The sequence below is a fragment of the Dendropsophus ebraccatus genome, chromosome 3 (assembly GCF_027789765.1).
Source record: "Dendropsophus ebraccatus isolate aDenEbr1 chromosome 3, aDenEbr1.pat, whole genome shotgun sequence".
Taxonomy (NCBI): Eukaryota; Metazoa; Chordata; class Amphibia; order Anura; family Hylidae; genus Dendropsophus; species Dendropsophus ebraccatus.
The window spans coordinates 191,479,739-191,500,949 of record NC_091456.1 but is presented as its reverse complement, the minus strand read 5'-3'; the positions used below and the strand labels follow the sequence as shown (position 1 = coordinate 191,500,949).

General features: G+C 43.2%; 1 pseudogene; it reads right to left on the bottom strand.

The window, feature by feature from the left end:
- Nucleotides 1-161: 161 nt before the first annotated feature.
- Nucleotides 162-19,953, bottom strand: LOC138786856 (zinc finger protein 665-like; annotated as a pseudogene).
- Nucleotides 19,954-21,211: the final 1,258 nt, after the last annotated feature.

Sequence of the window (21,211 nt, the reverse complement as noted above, 5' to 3'; positions counted from 1 at the left end):
TTATCCCGTCACCTGTGGCCTCACTGTACACTGTCCCTGCTGTGCTGTACAAGTGTGCTGTAATGATCTCCCCCTGGTGGCCGGAAGCCGCCATACTGTACGGTCTGTCCCTGCTGTGCATGTGACACGTGAATAATTCTTCATGGAAAAATTAGAACGGATCTTTGGGAGAACAAATTAATATAAGACACTGTCTTATTTTCGGGGAAACATTGTATATATACATATATGTATGAGCCCAGAAGGCCAGAAATGGAGTCGTCATCATCAAGAGAAACTGCATTTTTCATCATTTAATTGCAGACATTGTGGGGTCATTTGTCCCTATATTAAACCTCTCTCAGGTTCTTGTCATAAAAGTACTTTTACTGTGTGAGTTTTTTGATGTGCAATCAGAGCTGACTGTTGGGTAAAACATTTCCCACATTCTGAGCATTAAAATGGCTTCTCTCCTGTGTGAACTCTCAGATGGTGAATAAGAGCTGATTTCTGAGTAAAACATTTCCCACATTCTGAGCATAAAAATGGCTTCTCCCCCGTGTGAGTTCTCAAATGCCTAACAAGCTTTGATTTCACAATGAACGTTTTCCCACATTCTGGACATGAACATAGTTTCTCCCCTGAGTGAATTCTTTGATGAATAACAAGATCGGATTTCCCTTTATAACTTTTCCCGCATTCTAAACATAAAAATGGCTTCTCTCCTGTGTGAACTCTCAGATGGTGAATAAGAGCTGATTTCCGAGTAAAACATTTTCCACATTCTGGGCATAAACCCGGTTTCTCCCCTGTGTGGGTTCTTAGATGTCTAACAATCTGTGATTTAAATGTAAAACGTTTCCCGCATTCTGGACACGAAAATGGCTTCTCCTTTGTGTGCATCATCAGATGTGCCACAAGCCATTTTTCATAGGTAAAACATTTTCCACATTCTGAACATGAAAATGGAGGCTGTTCTGTATCACCTCTCTGATGTTCATCGCCCTTTTTAGAACTTTTACTTCGCTTTACAGTCTGTGATGAATCAGAAGGTCGGACTTCTTTAAAAGGATGAGATGAGAGATCTTTGCTGTGAGGGGCTGGGGGTGTATCTGTGGTAATAGAATGTTCTTCATATGTATCTTGTGTGATCTGACCACCTGCTGTAATATCTGGAGATATCTGATGTCCCTCTGATCTCCGGGTACACTCATCTGTCAAGAATAAAACAGTAATATAACCTTCAATTAAAACTGCCCCCCAGAGATCTCCAGAAGGTTAATGGAGTCCTGGGCAGGGCTGTAATAGCCACTATGCTTACAACAGCACCTTGTCGGGGTGGGGGGCACTGTGCTCCTGCAGCTGGACAGTAAGCAGCAGTTTATATAGACTGCTGCTTACTGCCCCCACTGCATCCAGTGGGGAACACAGAGACTGAGACTGAATTCATTCTTTCCATCCACATAATACAGAGAGGAGGTGTGTATATAGTCCTGTCTATTACCTGCTGATGGGAGGGGCTGCTGATCCTCCAGCATCACATCCTTGTACTGATCCTTGTGTCCTTCTACATACTCCCACTCCTCCATGGAGAAATAGACCGCCACGTCCTGACACCTTATAGGAACCTGACACACACAATGATCACACAGTCATCCCCCCCCACCCCTCCAGTGGTGTTACTGTATAATGTCCCAGCATTCCCAGCAGCCACAGTCTCACCTCTCCACTCAGCAGCTCCACCATCTTGTTGGTGACTTCTAGGATCTTCTCTTCCTCCATTTCCTCATGTATCAGGGGCCCCGGGATTGGGCTCAGGGTTCTTCCCCATCCTTCACACCCAGGGGCCCCACAGCGCCCACTAGAGGACTTCTTCACTACTGTGTAATCCTGTGTATGGAGAGACACATTACTATCACTCCATCCATTCCCAGAATCCCTCACCTCTCCAGTCCTATCCATTATTCCATAGATAAGAATGATGTCATGATGACATCACTCCCAGAATCCCTCACCTCTCCAGTCCTATCCATCTGTTATTCCATAGATAAGAATGATGTCATGATGACATCACTCCCAGAATCCCTCACCTCCCCAGTCCTATCCATCTGTTATTCCATAGATAAGAATGATGTCATGATGACATCACTCCCAGAATCCCTCACCTCTCCAGTCCTATCCATCTGTTATTCCATAGATAAGAATGATGTTATGATGACATCACTCCCAGAATCCCTCACCTCTCCAGTCCTATCCATCTGTTATTCCATAGATAAGAATGATGTCATGATGACATCACTCCCAGAATCCCTCACCTCCCTAGTGCTATCCATCTGTTATTCCATAGATAAGAATGATGTCATGATGACATCACTCCCAGAATCCCTCACCTCTCCAGTAAGCAGGAAGAGTATGTGTAGGGTGAGGGTTATTATCCTCTCCGCCATCTTGTTCCGGTCGCTCTTCATTCTTGATGATTTTAAATTATTAGCAGATGATGTAACTGTAGGGGTATGAATGTAATGCAATATCAGAGCGTTTAATAATATAAAGCCATGTTCACACACTGGCCCAGATTTATTAATGTGTCTCTGCCAGAATTTTGGCAGACAACCTGACACACCTAGAACATTTAAAGATTGTCTAGTCTAAGTTTGCACGTAGACAGTTTTAGTAAATGTGGGCCACTGGTTTTCTTTAGTAAAATAACAGTTGTTGAAAATCAGTGTGAACATAGCCTAAACCAATGGAATAAAAATTATCACATTGTCTTAAAGTAAAAATCTCCCTTGTTGCCCATAGCAACCAATCATAGCTCAGCTTTCATTTTACCAGATCAACGTGAGAAGTGAAAGCTGAGCCGTGATTGGTTGCTATGGGCAACAAGGGAGATTTTACTTTAAGACTATGCGTAAGGGCCCTTTCACACTGTGCAAAACAGGCGGAAATTTAGAGCGGAACGTGCGCTGCCGACTCTGCTTGGAAACTCGCTGAGAACTTCTGCCTGTTTTTCTCAGTGTGAATATATCCTCACGCTAAAAAATAACACAAACACAAAATACAACTCACAGCACAAACAACAGCTGAGGGGAAACAGGAAGAGATGGTAATTATGATGCATCAATGGAAAAGAATAAAAAGGATTCGTCCTCAAGGCCCCAAACTGTTCAGTCCTGAAGGGGTTAATGGTCCTGCTGTCCCCCAGCTGCTTCCCTGGGTGTGTGCTTACAGGACCTGCCATGATGTCACAGTCATGTGATCAGTCACATGGAGGAGGAGGAGTCACATGATCAGGGGCTGCTGCTCAGTGTATGCAGGACTCTGCTGTGCTGGATGAGCTGAAGTGATGTGTATGCAGCAGAGCTGTGTGTGTGATGTGTGTGGAGCAGAGCTGTGTATGTGTGTGTTATATATGCCTGCAGCAGAGCCCTGTGTGTAATGTACATGTAGCTGAGCTGTATATGTGTAATGTACATGTAGCTGAGCTGTATATGTGTAATGTACATGTAGCTGAGCTGTATGTGTGTAATGTACATGTAGCTGAGCTGTATATGTGTAATGTACATGTAGCTGAGCTGTATGTGTGTAATGTACATGTAGCTGAGCTGTATATGTGTGTAATGTACATGTAGCTGAGCTGTATATGTGTGTAATGTACATGTAGCTGAGCTGTATATGTGTAATGTACATGTAGCTGAGCTGTATGTGTGTAATGTACATGTAGCTGAGCTGTATATGTGTAATGTAAATGTAGCTGAGCTGTATGTGTGTAATGTACATGTAGCTGAGCTGTATATATGTGTAATGTACATGTAGCTGAGCTGTATATGTGTGTAATGTACATGTAGCTGAGCTGTATATGTGTAATGTACATGTAGCTGAGCTGTATATGTGTAATGTACATGTAGCTGAGCTGTATGTGTGTAATGTAGCTGAGCTATATATGTGTAATGTACATGTAGCTGAGCTGTATGTGTGTAATGTACATGTAGCTGAGCTGTATGTGTGTAATGTACATGTAGCTGAGCTGTATATGTGTAATGTACATGTAGCTGAGCTGTATATGTGTAATGTACATGTAGCTGAGCTGTATATGTGTGTAATGTACATGTAGCTGAGCTGTATATGTGTGTAATGTACATGTAGCTGAGCTGTATATGTGTGTAATGTACATGTAGCTGAGCTGTATATGTGTAATGTACATGTAGCTGAGCTATATGTGTAATGTACATGTAGCTGAGCTGTATATGTGTAATGTACATGTAGATGAGCTGTATGTGTACATTGTAGAGCTGTATATGTGTAATACCACACACAAACTAAGGATAACTGTGGCGCTGTTTTTGGAAGAAATCAGCTGTTTATTCTGTTCCTGGATAACCTCTTTTAAAGTCTCTGTCAGCATTTCCTTCTCAGATCAGTAACGCCCCCCCCCCCCCCAATAACAATGTGACTGGTCTGTGTTTCCCAGTCACAAAGTCGCCTGTAGCCAGTTATAGGGGGGAGTAAGTGAAAAGTGTTGTAAAGTCTGTTCGTGCTGCTTTCTGTTCCCAAGTAGTTGCATGGTATCATTTATTTGGTATCTAGTAAACAATGCCCCCTGTATCCAGGTATTCCACCTGTAGTCACATTGCCCTCTGGCCAAATATAATGCCCTCACCAGCTAGATAGGCTTCCTGTACTCCGAAATGCCTCATGTGGCCAGAAGTAAGGCTCATGTATCCAGGTATTCCCTTGTGGCTACATATGTCCCATGTAGTAAGTAATAATGGCACTATAGCCACATATGCACTATGAAGCGGCATACACCATGCCCCTGAACCAATAGCGTCATACACTATTCCCCCAAATCTAATATCATCATGCAACACATCTCCTGAATCTAATAGCATCATACACCATGTCCCTGAATCAAATTGCGTCATACACCATGTCCCTGAATCTAATAGCATCATACACCATGTCCCTGAATCTAATAGCATCATACACCATGTCCCTGAATCTAATAGCATCATACACCATGTCCCCGAATCTAATAGCATCATACACCATGTCCCTGAATCTAATAGCATCATACACCATGTCCCTGAATCTAATAGCATCATACACCATGTCCCCGAATCTAATAGCATCATACACCATGTCCCTGAATCTAATAGCATCATACACCATGTCCCTGAATCTAATATCATACACCATGTCCCGAATCTAATAGAATCATACACCATGTCCCCGAATCTAATAGCATCATACACCATGTCCCCGAATCTAATATCATACACCATGTCCCTGAATCTACTAGCATCATACACCATGTCCCCGAATCTAATAGCATCATACACCATGTCCCCGAATCTAATAGCATCATACACCATGTTCCTGAATCTAATATCATACACCATGTCCCTGAATCTAATAGCATCATACACCATGTCCCTGAATCTAATAGCATCATACACCATGTCCCTGAATCTAATAGCATCATACACCATGTCCCCGAATCTAATATCATACACCATGTCCCTGAATCTACTAGCATCATACACCATGTCCCCGAATCTAATAGCATCATACACCATGTCCCCGAATCTAATAGCATCATACACAATGTTCCTGAATCTAATATCATACACCATGTCCCTGAATCTAATAGCATCATACACCATGTCCCTGAATCTAATAGCATCATACACCATGTCCCTGAATCTAATAGCAACATACACCATGTCCCCGAATCTAATAGCATCATACACCATGCCCCTGACTCTAATAGCATCATACACCATGTCCCTGAATCTAATAGCATCATACACCATGTCCCCGAATCTAATAGCATCATACACCATGCCCCTGACTCTAATAGCATCATACACCATGTCCCTGAATCTAATAGCATCATACACCATGTCCCTGAATCTAATAGCATCATACACCATGTCCCCGAATCTAATAGCATCATACACCATGTCCCAGAAAACGGTGTCCCACCAGGAATCTGCTCGTCCAAACACATTGTCAGTCCGGCTTCAAGCATATACCCATGCCATGCAGTGGTAATTGGATACAAAGATCACAAGTATGACAAGCCTTCTGGATACACACCTAGAACCATGGAACCCTATAGGCTAAACAGAGAATATAAGATATTCTACCATTAAGAACATGAGGCCATGACTTTGTTCACATCAGTTTATTTTGTGTCACTATTTTTATTACATGCGTCAGGACTGTTACCTTATGTTTGCATTCTTTCAGATATTCTAGTAGATGGCATACCAGGTAGTATCAGCACCAACTCCTACACACTGTATTTCTCACTACTAACTGGAAAGGATGTAAAAGAAGACTGGCACCAAGTGTCCTGCATTTTGTGTCAGTTCCTTGGGCACTTTTAATGCTTCTACGAAGCGGTTAAGCGACAGGCATTACTAACCAAACAACACTATGAAGACCAAGGAAACCTCCAAACAAGTCAGGGACAGGGTTGTGGAGAAGTCCAAGTCAGGGTCGGGTTACAAAAAATATATATATAGAAATCTCTGATGATTCCTGGGGCACCATCAATCATCAAAAGGGAAGAACATGGTACCACAACAAACTTGCCAAGAAAGGGCGTCCACCAAATGTTCAGAACGGGCAAGGAAGGCGTTAATCAGAGAGGCAACACAGAGACCAAAGGTAATCTGAAGGAGCTGAAGAGTTCCCAAGCAGAGAAGGCCTGTCCATACGACCACAATAAGCTGTAAACTCCATAGAGCTCTTCTTGGAAGAATGGCCATCGGCATGTGTGGGCTCACCCGTCCTCAAGGAGTTTACTGTGCTGGCGGTTATGTGGAGGTCCCGTCTTCCCTATGTGGTTCAGCTTCTTTTTCCTGTGGGAGCTTCCGGGCGAACCGGAGGGTGGGCGGCTGTTTCACACACATGGTATCAGTGGAGTTGGGTGGCTCCGCTCCCTTCTCCTGGTCTCAGCTACAGCTTATGGGAGCGGCGTTTCTAGGATTTGCCTGCGCCTCGGGTCACTTTTGGTTCCAGCCCAGTGCCGCTGATTTATGGCATCCTTCATGTGTCTTGTCCAGCACCTTGCCAGGAGCACCTCCTTTGTTTAGCTCAGGTACTTAGTGGAGTGTTCTGTTCCCCATTTACTGTCACTATATATTGTCTCTGGTGCTGTCGCTCGTCTTCTGCGGATGACTCAGGCTCTGATTCCTCCTCTAATGGAGGTATTCCAGATAAGAGGTCTCCCTGATGGCCACTATCTCTTTAATAGAGACCAGACTGCTTCCCTCATCAGGGCAGTGAACCTAGCTCTGCTAAGTTACCTAAAAAAAGTGTTTTGTTTTTTTCAGAGAGTTCCCATCACTCTCTGCCCAACCAGCCACTGTTGCCCTTATACAGGCTGAGTGGGCCAAGCCTTGGAAAAAGGCTGATCTGGGGTCAAGGTTTAGATCAGTTTACAGGTTGGACCCTGAGTGTTCTGAGGCACGGGAGTCCCCCAAGGTGGATTTGGCAGTCGCTAGGCTTTTTTGAAAAAAAAAAATCATCAATGTTGCAGTTTGTTGATTCCGTTATGTTGAGAGACCAGATGGACAGTCTCATGGGTCTCTAAAACATGTGTACCTGGGGGACACCCAGGCTGTCGCTTGAGCACTCAGGGTCTGGCTCAGCCAACTTGCCAAAGTCCCTAAAGATGGGGTCCACTAAGAAGATGTTTTGAAGGACATTCCTGGCATGGAGCTGGCTCCAGAATTTTTGGCGGATTTTCCTATGGATATAATTCGCCTCAATGCCAAGACTATGGCATCTTCTATGGCAGCTAGAAGGGCTCTGTGCCTAAAGGAATGGGCAGGCGATATTATGTGTTGTTGTTTTTTTTGTAGGACCACAGCCTACTCCAAAAAACAAAAAAAAAAAAATATTTGCTTTTCCCATGTGCCATGCACAGCAGAAGTCTTTTCGGAGGTCCCTGCCAAGAGGTGTTTCCAGCAGAAGCCTAAGCAGCATAAGTCCACGTCCCAGGACAATTCCCCATACAAAAAGTCTACGTCTGGAGGCGGTAAGAGATCCAGCTTCTGATGCCAGCTGCAGAGTGGGGGGCAGGCTGGCTCAGTTTGCTGCCATCTAGTCTCTAACCTCATCAGACTTCTGGATCCAAGCTGTGGTGACAAGGGGTTACTCTCTGGAGCTAATCGGCACTCCAACTCATACTTTTTTCCACAATCATTACGGTCCTCAAGTCTGCAGCCTAATTCAAGAGTTTGTGTTAAAAGAAGCACTGGAGGAGGTACCTCTACATCAAAAAGGTAGGATCCTGGAGACTGGTCACCTCGACCTCACCTTCCTTGATCGGTGTTTGGCAAGAAAATTTCAAGATGGAGCCCATCAGATCTGTCATTGCAGTCCTCCAACGAGATTATATGGCAACCCTTGACCTCAAAGACGCATACCTGCATATTGCTATTCTTAGAAGTCATTTCAGATTTCTCAGGATTGTAGTATCCTCAGGGGGTCGTCCGATTATTACCAATTCAGCTGCCTCCCGTGAGGCCTCTTGTTAGCTCCTCGAATCTTTACCAAAGTGGCCGTGGTCCTGGCGGCTCATCTAAGACTTCAAGGATTCTTAGACCATCAGCTGATCAAAGCTCCATCTCAAGAATTTCTATCCCAGCATCATCTTCTGACTCCGAGGACTCTCAAGGATCATGGTTTTGTTATCAACATTAACAACCCCTCTATGGTGCAAAACCAACACATTTCATCACCCCAAGAACACAAGAAGCAGCAGGAACATGGAAACTGGTCTGTAACGAGGAGAAGATAGATGGTGCGAAATACAGGCATATTCTTGTCTAAAACCTGTTCCGGTCTGTCAATGATTTGAGACTGAGGTTCACCTTTTGATAGGACAATGACCCAAAGCATCCTGCTACAGCAACACTCAAGTGGTTTAGGGGAAAGGGTGTAAAAGTCACAGCCCAGGCACTAATTTAATTGAGAATCTGTGGTCAGCCTTGAAGATTGCTATTCACCAGCAGAAACCATCTAACCTGAAGGAGCTAGAGCAGTTTTCGACATGTGAAATGATGCAAACCTCAAAAAAAAAATCTATTTTAATTCCAGTTTGTGAGGTAGCAAAACACGAAAACACGATGAATACTTTCACAGGCCTCGAGGGAGAGGGGTGGAGTTCAGGACTGTCCATAGGGAGATGGTGCTTAGGACATCAGAAAGGTACAGATTGGAAGAGGTGAGGGCAAGGGGAACAACCATGGGCACAAATATTTAATATCTTATAGATCAATAATGGGAAGAACCATCACAGAAACAAAATAATGGAGTCATGGAAGTAAAATGATGCATGGAAAATGGAAAATCAATATGGACTTGGGCAACATACACACTTGGGGATTTATTCGACCTGCAGCGGAGAGCGGGAAGGTGGCCTATAGTGTAACTTTATTCTTAGGGCCCTATTCCACCGGACGATTATCGTTAAATCGTTTAAATCTAAACGATATTCATTTGGTTGAAATGCAGTTAATGATTAACGACCGAACGAGAAATCGTTGATCACTTTATAAGACCTGGACCTATTTTTATCGTTGCTCGTTCGCAAAACGTTCGCAAATCGTTCGCAGTAGGTACGAATGCAATAGCGAAGAAAAAAAAAAGCAAATATGATTATAAGTAACAATTATCGTTCCATGGAAATGAGTGAACGTTTTCAGGTCTTTGACAATAGTGGTCGTTTGAGATTTTTAATCGTTAACGATTATGCGAACGATAATCGTCCGGTGGAATAGAGCCCTTACAGTGGGACAATCACATTTCACATTCACAGAATATAAGACCTGGACCTATTTTTATTGTTGCCCGTTCGCAAATCGTTCGCATTGAATAAGACATTGTTCGGTCGTTTGCAGTAGATACGAATGCAATAGCAAAGAGAAAACGATCGCAAATACGATTACACGTAACGATTATCGTTCCATGGAAATGAGTGAACGTTTTCAGGTCTTTCACAATAGCGGTCGTTTGAGATTGTTAATCGTTAACGATTATGCAAATGATAATCGTCCGGTGGAATGGGGCCCTAACAGTGGGACAATCAAATTTCACATTCACAGAAAGAGTCAGAATAATGTGCACACCCAAATCAGATCTTACTACAGACACCATGACTAATCCAACACTCCTATACTGTCTCTTGACATGTTACCCACTTCTTTCCTATACAGTGGTATACTTCTCGCTTCACATGACGTATAGACCATTTTAGTTGACAGATCCCGCCCTGTCTCACCTCGTTCTATCCAGCAGACTGCACACTGCTCTTCCTACATAGAATATTTGAACCAACCTGCTCTGTCCCCTGCCTCTAGACCCATTTATCACCAGTCCATCCCTTTCAACCTCCTAAATGGGGTAGTTAAGCAAAAATAAATTATAATAATTTCTTTCATATCAACTGGTGTCAGGAACTGCCAGATATTTGTGATTTATTTCTGCTATAATAAACTCACCTTCCTGTATTTATCAGCTGCTGTATGTCCTGCAGGAAGTGCTGTATTGTTTCTAGTCTGGACAACAAGAAAAGTTTTCTATGGGGATTTGCTACTGCTCTGGGAAGTTCATGACATGGACAGACGTGGCAACAGAGAGCACTAATTCCTGCAGGACATACAGCAGCTGATAAGTACCGGAAGACTTGAGATTTTCTTTAATAGAAGTAAATTACAAATCTCTGGCACCAGTTGAGTTGATAGAAAAAAAATATTGCTGAACTACCCCTTGCTGAACTAACCAGCTTCTGCCCTCTTTCTTCTCAATCCGCAGAGTATACAGTCCACTATAGTCCATATAGCCTATATTACCTGAGCTTGGCCTTCCACATCATCACCCACATGGGAGGACGGCCACCCCCTCTTTATCACCACAGCGTCCGTACTAATTCTCACTTATTGACTCCTAGCCCTACAAAGTACACAGACCACCGACTCTTCTGACCGATCCGGGTGGACTTAGCTATCATGGCTGACCTGTAAATATGACATGTGATGTCAGCTGCATGCGCAGTGAAGGAGATACAGTGACTACATTAGACATCTTTCTAAGCTACATTAAACTTCTATCTCGGACTTACAGTAGATATAAGTTTGTAAATAAAGTTTGTAGTTATAACGACTAGGACGGGCCGGGTCCATTGTGGGGTCATTTAGCCCTATAATTTAGAAACCTCTCTCAGGTTCTTGTCATGTAAGTACATTTCCTGTATGAGTTTTTTGATGTGCAATTAGAGTTGACTTTTGAGTAAAGCATTTCCCACATACTGAACATGAAAATGGCTTCTCCCCTGTGTGATTTCTCTGATGTTCAAGAAGAGACGATTTCTGAGCAAAACTTTTCCCACATTCTAGGCAAGAAAATGGCTTCTCCCCTGTGTGCATCCTCATATGTCTAACAAGCTTTGATTTTACAATGAAACATTTTCCACACTCTGAACAAGAAAACAGCTTTTCCCTTGAGTGAATTCTTTGATGAGTGGCAAGATCTCTTTTCCCTTTATAACGTTTCCCACATTCTGAACATGAAAATGGCCTCTCTTCTGTGTGCGTTCTTAGATGGTCAACAAGAGCTGATTTTTGAGTAAAGCATTTCCCACACTCTGGGCATAACACTGGCTTCTCCCCTGTGTGAATTCTTAGATGTCTAACAACCTGTGATTTTAAAGCAAAACATTTCGCACATTCTGGACATGAAAATGGTTTCTCTCCTGTGTGAGTTTTTTGATGGTGAAGAAGATGCGCTCTCTGAGTAAAACTTTTCCCACAATCCGTACATGAAAATGGCTTAACTCCTGTATGAATTCTCACATGTCTAACAAGCTGTGATTTCAAAGTGAAACATTTCCCACATTCGGAACATAAAAACGGCTTCTCCCCTGTGTGAATTCTCTGATGTTCAACAAGAGTTGATTTGAGACTATAACTCTTCCCACATTCATGACATGAATATGGCTTCTCCCCGGTGTGAATTCTCTTATGTTTAACAAGTTGGGCGTTCCGAGAATAAGAGTTCCCACATTCTGAACATGAATATGGTTTCTCCCCTGTGTGAATTTTCTGATGTTCAACCACAGCCGATTTCTGAACAAAACATTTCCCACATTCTTGGCATGAAAATGGCTTCTCCCCTGTGTGAATTATGACATGTCTTAAAAGCAGTGATTTTAAAGCAAAACATTTCCCACATTCCGGACATGAATATGGCTCTCTTGTGTGCATTAACTGATGTGCCACAAACCATTTTTCATAGGTAAAACATTTTCCACATAGTGAACATGAAAATGGAGGCTTTTCTGCGTCAGCTCCTTCACGTTCATCATCCTTACTGGAGCTTTTACTTTGCTTAACAGTCTGTGAGGAATAGGAAGATCTGACTTTTTTAAAAGAATCAGATGCCAGATTTTTGCTGTGAGGGGCTGGGGGTGTATCTGGGGTAATAGAACGTTCTTCATATGTATCTTGTGTGATATCATCATCTGCTGTAAAGGATGAAGACATTGGATGTCCTTCTGATCTCCTGGTATACTCATCTGCCAAAACAGTAATATAACCTTAAGAATATTGCATACATTAAGAGTTAACCTTTTATGTAGAGATAAGCGAAGTTACACTAAGCTGGAGGCTACAGGCCAGTTAGCTTGACATCACCAGCGCTAAAAATGATGGGAGCTCTCTTAAACAAGAGGATCAAAAGGTTATAACTAGAGATAAGCGAATATACTCGTTCGCAGATACTATTCCCTAGGTGTAGTATTCTGATGCTCTATTCACTTGCATCCTGATAGCTGACTGGCAGAGCTGCTGGGGCAGGGACTGAGGTAGTGTAGGGCTTAGTTTTATTAGTTAGGTAGACAACTAGTTAACAAACACCAAAAAGGCCTTTTCAGGACTAGTAATCTCACAGTGTGACACACACAAATCCCCCCCCCCACCACCGTTTGTGTTATTGGAGTACACATTAGGAGTACCAGAATTAATCCACAACTAGATGAACTTGGATTGAGAGCGCTTTGCAAAAAAAGCTCACAGTTTTTCAAAATTATAACTTGGTGTAAGAGCTCCCTGTACTGGGTGGGAGGGGGAGTGGGGGAGGGGCACAGCCCTGTACTCCGTCCCCCTTACCTTCCAAAACATAGCAGATCCACTTCAGGCTGGAGTTTGCATCAGGGGACAGGACTGTGGAGGTAATCTCTTCATAGCTGTAACCCCTCTCTCCCCCTGCTCATTCCTTCATACTCCGTGCAGTCTCTGTCAACCCTTCTGTTTCCCATCCTCTCCATTCCTGCTATAATGTGCCTGCACTCACACTCAGCTATACACACTGCTGCTATAATGTGCCTGCACTCACACTCAGCTATACACACTGCTGCTGTAATGTGCCTGCACTCACACCCAGCTATACACACTGCTGCTATAATGTGCCTTCACTTACACTCAGCTATACACACTGCTGCTATAATTTGCCTGCACACTGCTGCTATAATGTGCCTGCACTTACACTTAGCTATAAACACTGCAGTACAGAAAAGTTTCTGTCACTGTCCTCCTGCACAGCTCTGTGATTCTCCCTTCCTGATTGGTGCGTGCTAAGCACACACCCCTTTCCCATTGCTGTCACATGACCACACAGACCTCTGACAGCAGCCCTGCTTCTCTATTCCAGCCTGTTGTACTACACTACTGCACTGTGGGGATCTGCAGTTCCATCCTGTATCTACAAACTGCTGCTGTGTTATCAGGGTTATGCAGTTACTATACATTATACACCACATGCTGCTATACTGTACAGTAACTTATATATCACATATCCAGCTGCTGTGTTATCAGGGTTATACAGTTACTATACATTATACACCACATGCTGCTATACTGTACAGTAATTTATATATCACATATCCAGCTGCTGCTGTGTTATCAGGGTTATACAGTTACTATACATTATACACCACATGCTGCTATACTGTACAGTAACTTATATATCACATATCCAGCTGCTGCTGTGTTATCAGGGTTATACAGTTACTATACATTATACACCACATGCTGCTATACTGTACAGTAACTTATAATATCACATATTCAGCTGCTTCTCATTGTTTGTTTCATTTGTTTTACATGTTATTCAGAATAAAAAAAATCATTATTTTGGGGTGTGGAGCCAATTGTCTGCATATAAGTGATTTCTTATGAGAAAATTTGCTTTGGTCTAAGAGTGATTTGAATTACAAACACCGTCCCTAAACGAATTATGCTCGTAATCTAAGGCACCACTGTATTTTATACATTATCACCACACATGACATATTATTGCCTGTAGCAGTGTGACATTTCATCTATATTGTATCAGAATTCTGACTGAATGATTAAATAGCTGGAAAACTGACAGGACACAGAGCTTATAATATTCCACACAGAATAGTTACAGCCGGTGACTGAGGAGAATGTGTGACTGTTCTCTGCATTTAGTGGTCACTACTCACCTGGGCGGTTACCTGTAGGGATGTCCTCCTTATACTGCTCATCACTTCTTACATCTATCTCCTCTTCTTCTTCCCATATATCTGTAGTGTTAATAAGGTTCATATCTTTCTCAGTAGACATGTCCTCCATATACTGCTCATCATTGCTCATGTGTGTCTCTTCTGCATCTTCTCTTGCCCTTACGTCTCTACAATTACTATATTTTAGATAGTTTCCTGTAGTGATATCCTCCTTATACTGCTCATCATCGCTCACATCTGTCTCTTCCTTTATTATTATGTCTATAGCATCAATATAATTCAGATCCTTTTCTGTAGTGTTGTCCTCTATATATTGCTCATCACTGCTCATATCTGTCTCTGGAGCATTAATATTGTTCCCATCTTCCCCCTGATTCATAAGATGTGAGAGAAATATTGTAAAAGTCATCAGACAGTAGGAGAAGTCAGGTGGGATGTACAGATCATAGGGAACATCTCCATCTACCTGATCCTGATCCTGTGGGAGAAGAGGACGGGGACATCTCTCTGGTGCTGTTCTCTTACTGGATCTGACTGGAGGGAACACATACAGAGACTGAATTCATTCTTTCCATCCAGATAATACAGAGAGGAGGTGTGTATATAGTCCTGTCTATTACCTGCTGATGGGAGGGGCTGCTGATCCTCCAGCATCACATCCTTGTACTGATCCTTGTGTCCTTCTACATACTCCCACTCCTCCATGGAGAAATAGACCGCCACGTCCTGACACCTTATAGGAACCTGACACACACAATGATCACACAGTCATCCCCCCCACCCCTCCAGTGGTGTTACTGTATAATGTCCCAGCATTCCCAGCAGCCACAGTCTCACCTCTCCACTCAGCAGCTCCACCATCTTGTTGGTGACTTCTAGGATCTTCTCTTCCTCCATTTCCTCATGTATCAGGGGCCCCGGGATTGGGCTCAGGGTTCTTCCCCATCCTTCACACCCAGGGGCCCCACAGCGCCCCCTAGAGAACTTCTTCACTACTGTGTAATCCTGTGTATGGAGAGACACATTACTATCACTCCATCCATTCCCAGAATCCCTCACCTCTCCAGTCCTATCCATCTGTTATTCCATAGATAAGAATGATGTCATGATGACATAACTCCCAGAATCCCTCACCTCTCCAGTCCTATCCATCTGTTATTCTATAGATAAGAATGATGTCATAATGACATCACTCCCAGAATCCCTCACCTCTCCAGTAAGCCGGAAGAGTATCTCTAGGGTGAGGGTTATTAACCTCTCCGCCATCTTGCTCCTGTCTGTCTTCATCCTTGATGAGTCAATTTGGAAAATGGTCTCATGTAGAAGATATCAGCGGCTGATGTTACTGTAGGAACCTGAAGGGAATAGAGATGGGGAGTGTAAAAACCACATAAAAACGTATAATAAAAAAAAACACATACTGGAGATAAAAATAGAAAAATATTCACATTCCTGGACGTCCTACGGCAGCACAACAGTGGGTTAATTTTATATCCCATGGAATGAGGCAGAAGAGACTTTCAATAGTTATACATAGTACTTAGGCCTTATTTACATGTTCCATGTTCCGCACGGATATCTCTGATATGATGCTGGGAGCGGGGGAGCTATGGATAGGCACCGCGCTATGATGAGAGACACTCGGCTCGGCTTCACGGTTCCAAAGCCAAACAACAATCATCAGCTTATCATAGACCTCACCTACCTCACCAAACATCTTCAAGAGAAGCATTTCAAAATGGAAAACTTCGTCATCTCCATATTGCAACCAAGCGACTTCATGGGCACAAAAGATTTAACGGAAGCCTCAAAAGATTTAACGGAAGCCTATCTCCACACACCCATATTACCTGTTATCCGGAAAATTCCTCAGGCTTGCCCTCCAAAACAAAGAGGATATAATCAACCTACAATTCACATGCCTTTCTTTTGAACTTTCTTCGTCCCCTACCTCGACTATTGGCTGGTGAAAGCAGAATCAGAAGCTCTCCGTTCCTCCCATTTGCAGACTACGCTTCAGCTTCTTCAGGATCATGGGTTCATAGTCAACTCGGGAGAAATCTCATTCCTTCTTGGAAAATTTAATTTCTTGAGTTTCGTCTAGACTCCAGCCATATGTCTCTTCCTTTTTCACAACTGAGAGAATTTCAAATATCCTATAAGAAGTTTGGTCTTTGGTTCAGAACCCATTACCATGGTGAGAACAGCAATAAGAGTTCTGGGTTGTCTCACTTAAACCTTGGACGTGGTCTCTTCGGCAAAGACTTCTACAAGGGATCTTCAAGTTAGCATCCTCTCAGCCTGGAACAGAAGTCATTTTTCTCTAGACAAACTGCTGTGGATCTTTTGGTCAATTCGCCAAGATCTTAAATGGTCAACTGAAAGAGGGAAAATGTCTGACTCCTCAGAACAAAGTGGTTCTCACCACGGATGCTTCCGCCTGGGAAGCGCATGTCGAAAACAGCTGGGTACAGAGATGCTGGTCCTCAAACTGTCTGGAAGAGGTGAAATTGGATGGAGCAAGAGCCATTTTCAAACGTTTCTGACCTGTCAGGCTTGGTTCTCTCTTGCATTAAGACTCTCAAAAGGCAAATATTGGAAAATTCTCTTCCAACAAAATCTGCGTTCCCAGAGACGGCTCCACCATCTACATACAAAGAGACTTATCCACCATCTAGATACAAAGATGTTATGTCTTGGTTGGTATATTACGTGACAGTCAGGGGTTCACTGAGGAAGTATTTTCCACCCTCTCCAATGCTAGAAAGCCAACTACTCATAAAACTTAAGCTAGAATTTGGAAGATATTCAAAGCAAGTCTACCATCAGAGATTTCTCTCACACAGATTCTTCATTTCCTCCAAGAGGATCTTAAAAAGGTTTACGACTAAATACTCTCAAACTGTTTTCCGCCATCAATTCTTTTTTGAGTGGAAAATATTTTCGAGATCCCCTTGTGAGAACATTCTTTAAAGCTGTGAGAAATCTTAATTCATCATTAAAGCAACCAAATCCTTCCTGGGACCTTCAGGTGGTGCTCAATTCAGCTCTACCACCCTATGTGCCTCTGAAGTAAAAATCAAGTTTCTTTTCTAGAACGACCTGTTCTGTGTAGCTATCGCTTCTGCTGGGTATATAAGCGAATCACAAGCCATATTTTGGAAATTTGGGGGACTGTCTTTCTCTTCACAGAATGCCAGGTTTTGTACCTAAAGTTTCTTCTGCATTTAACTTATACCAGGAGATTTTCTATCTTCTCACAACTGGATGTTAGAAGAGCAGTCCTATGTTCCCTAGACAGAGTTAAGTAATCGAGAAAAGCAGAAGAGCTTTTTCTATAGTATGCATCGAGTGCCACCGGTCTAGAGAGTTCACTCTACTCACTCCACTGCAACTTGCTGGTTGTAGTCACAGTTCCATTAGAAGAGATCAGCTATGTGGGCAAGTCCATCCTCCTTTGTAAAGCGCTACAGCCTAGATATGTCTGATACTCCAGCCTTTGGCAGACAAGTGCTCCAATGTGCTGCTATTGAGTAAACCCTCCTTTTAACTCCTTCACATCCACAATACGGCCATATACGTTCCGTTTTAATGTGATCTGCCCTTCACACATTAATGTCCCCAATGCCGGAGGTAACGACAGGCAGCCACAGTCACGAAGCTGCCTGACATTAACCTCTTAATCTATAGTGATTGCGGCTTGTAAGGAAGTCAGTGACAGGATAAGTGCTGATTTTTTTAAATTAAATATAAAAAAAACGTTTACCATTTTCATACCAGACCATGGCGCAAAAAAAAATTACACCGTAACCATCCCTGTAGGCGGATTAGAGTTAAAATTAGAGTTTTATAGCTCTTAGAAGGTGAGGAGGAGAGCGCTGCTTCATTGTGACCTGTTCATCTGTGAATCAATGACCTTCGGTCATAAAAGGGTTAAGTTACTCCTTTTTAAGTCGAATAATGTCATATAATGTCTAGGAAGGGATAACATTTTCCTAGAGTGCTGAAACCCTCGTTACAATGAAGGGGCGCGCTTTGTCTCTTCATCTCCATCTTACTGCTAAAGTAGCAGTCAAAAGAATTATAATGGAGCCCTATGGAACTTCTAGTACAGCGATTACCAGACGTTCCATTGGGCTCTGTTATAACTCTGTCGACTGCTACTTTAGCAATGAGATGGAGATGGAGATGAAGATCGTCGGGGTCTCAGCACCTGGACCCCGACCGATACAAACCTCTGACATTTCGCTATGAAATTGTATTGGTTTGTTTAAATGATAGGTACCCTTTAACAAACACAATAACCTGTTTTTTGTTCATTTCTTAAACCATAAGGCAGTTATCAGGCCTAAAAAAAAGGGCGAAAACAATTGTGTATGAACACAGGGTGGGTCGGCCCAACCCCAGTGCTTCAGCCTGGGCCTGGTGGTACAGTCACTTTAAAGGGGTTATCCAGCGCTACAAAAACATGGCCACTTTCCCCTCTACTGTTGTCTCCAGTTCAGGTGCAGTTTGCAATTAGGCTCCATTTACTTCAATGGAACTGAGTTTCAAAACCCCACCCAAACTGGAGACAACAGTAGGGGGAAAGTGGCCATGTTTTTGTAGCGCTGGATAACCCCTTTAAAGTGACTGTACCACCAGGCCGAGGCTGAAGCACTGAAGGCGGCCGACCCACCCTTAGTGGGAGGAAACCCCCGCCCCTCTATGATAGGGTTCCATTGATTCTAATGGAGTCACGTCATGGAGGGGCTGGGGTTTCTTCCCACTAAGGATGGGTCGGCCGCCTTCAGTGCTTCAGCCTCGGCCTGGTGGTACAGTCACTTTAAATTTAGAGTATGTTCACACTGAGTAAAAAAGGCGAAATTCCGCTGTGGAATCCCGCCTCAGTGTGTCATACACCGTCTATGGGACAGTGCACGCTCCTCCGCAGCTGCCTCCCTCTGCTCAAAGAAGTGACATGGCATTTTTTTTAGCGGAGAGCGGCAGCAGTGGGGGAGCGTGCACAGACGTCACACACCTGCACCTCTCTTACCTCCTGACCGGGCTCCATCCTGCCTCCTGTATAACACAGAAACAAAGGGGGAAGACTTAGGGCTCTGTCTTATAGTAGGATTCTCCTTTGTTGCGCATAGCAACCAATCACCGCTAAGCTTTCATTTTACCAGATCAGTGAGCTGTGATTGGTTGCTATGGGCAACAAAGGAGAATCCTACAATATGCGAAAGGCTGAAACATGACACAAATACAAAATACAACAATACCCCATACAGCGACCTCAACGGCGGAGAACAATACAACGAAGATTCATCCTTCACACCCAAAACTACGGAATCCTGAAGGGGTTAATCCTCCTGCTGTCCCCCAGCTCCTCCACACATCCCTCCGCCTGCAGAGCTGTACAGGAGCCGTGTGCTTCCCCTGTGCTTCCAGGACCTGCCATGATGTCACAGTCATGTGATCAGTCACTTGGAGGAGGAGGAGTCACATGATCAGGGGCTGCTGCTCAGTGTATGCAGGACTCTGCTGTGCTGGATGAGCTGAAGTGATGTGTATGCAGCAGAGCTGTCTGTGTGTGATGTGTGTGGAGCAGAGCTGTCTGTGTGTGATGTGTGTGGAGCAGAGCTGTGTGTGTGTGTTATATATGCCTGCAGCAGAGCCCTGTGTGTAATGTACATGTAGCTGAGCTGTATATATGTAATGTACATGTAGCTGAGCTGTATGTGTGTAATGTACATGTAGCTGAGCTGTATATATGTGTAATGTACATGTAGCTGAGCTGTATGTGTGTAATGTACATGTAGCTGAGCTGTATATGTGTGTAATGTACATGTAGCTGAGCTGTATATGTGTGTAATGTACATGTAGCTGAGCTGTATATGTGTGTAATGTACATGTAGCTGAGCTGTATATGTGTAATGTACATGTAGCTGAGCTGTATGTGTGTAATGTACATGTAGCTGAGCTGTATGTGTGTAATGTACATGTAGCTGAGCTGTGTATGTGTAATGTACATGTAGCTGAGCTGTATGTGTGTAATGTACATGTAGCGGAGCTGTATGTGTGTAATGTACATGTAGCTGAGCTGTATGTGTGTAATGTACATGTAGCTGAGCTGTATATATGTGTAATGTACATGTAGCTGAGCTGTATGTGTGTAATGTACATGTAGCTGAGCTGTATATATGTGTAATGTACATGTAGCTGAGCTGTATATGTGTAATGTACATGTAGCTGAGCTGTATATGTGTAATGTACATGTAGCTGAGCTGTATATGTGTAATGTACATGTAGCTGAGCTGTATGTGTGTAATGTACATGTAGCTGAGCTGTATATGTGTAATGTACATGTAGCTGAGCTGTATATGTGTAATGTACATGTAGCTGAGCTGTATGTGTGTAATGTACATGTAGCTGAGCTGTATGTGTGTAATGTACATGTAGCTGAGCTGTATGTGTGTAATGTACATGTAGCTGAGCTGTATTTGTACATAGCCGCAGAGAAATTGGTAGTTCGCTGATCATCCGCATAGCTGTTCGCTTCACTAGCGATCGATCGTTATAGTGAATCTTTACACAATAAATCGATGTGTAATAACGTCTTTAGGCTAAGGGTCCTATAAGATAAAGCGAGTGTTCACTATAAACGATCGCAAATGCAGAATTGCA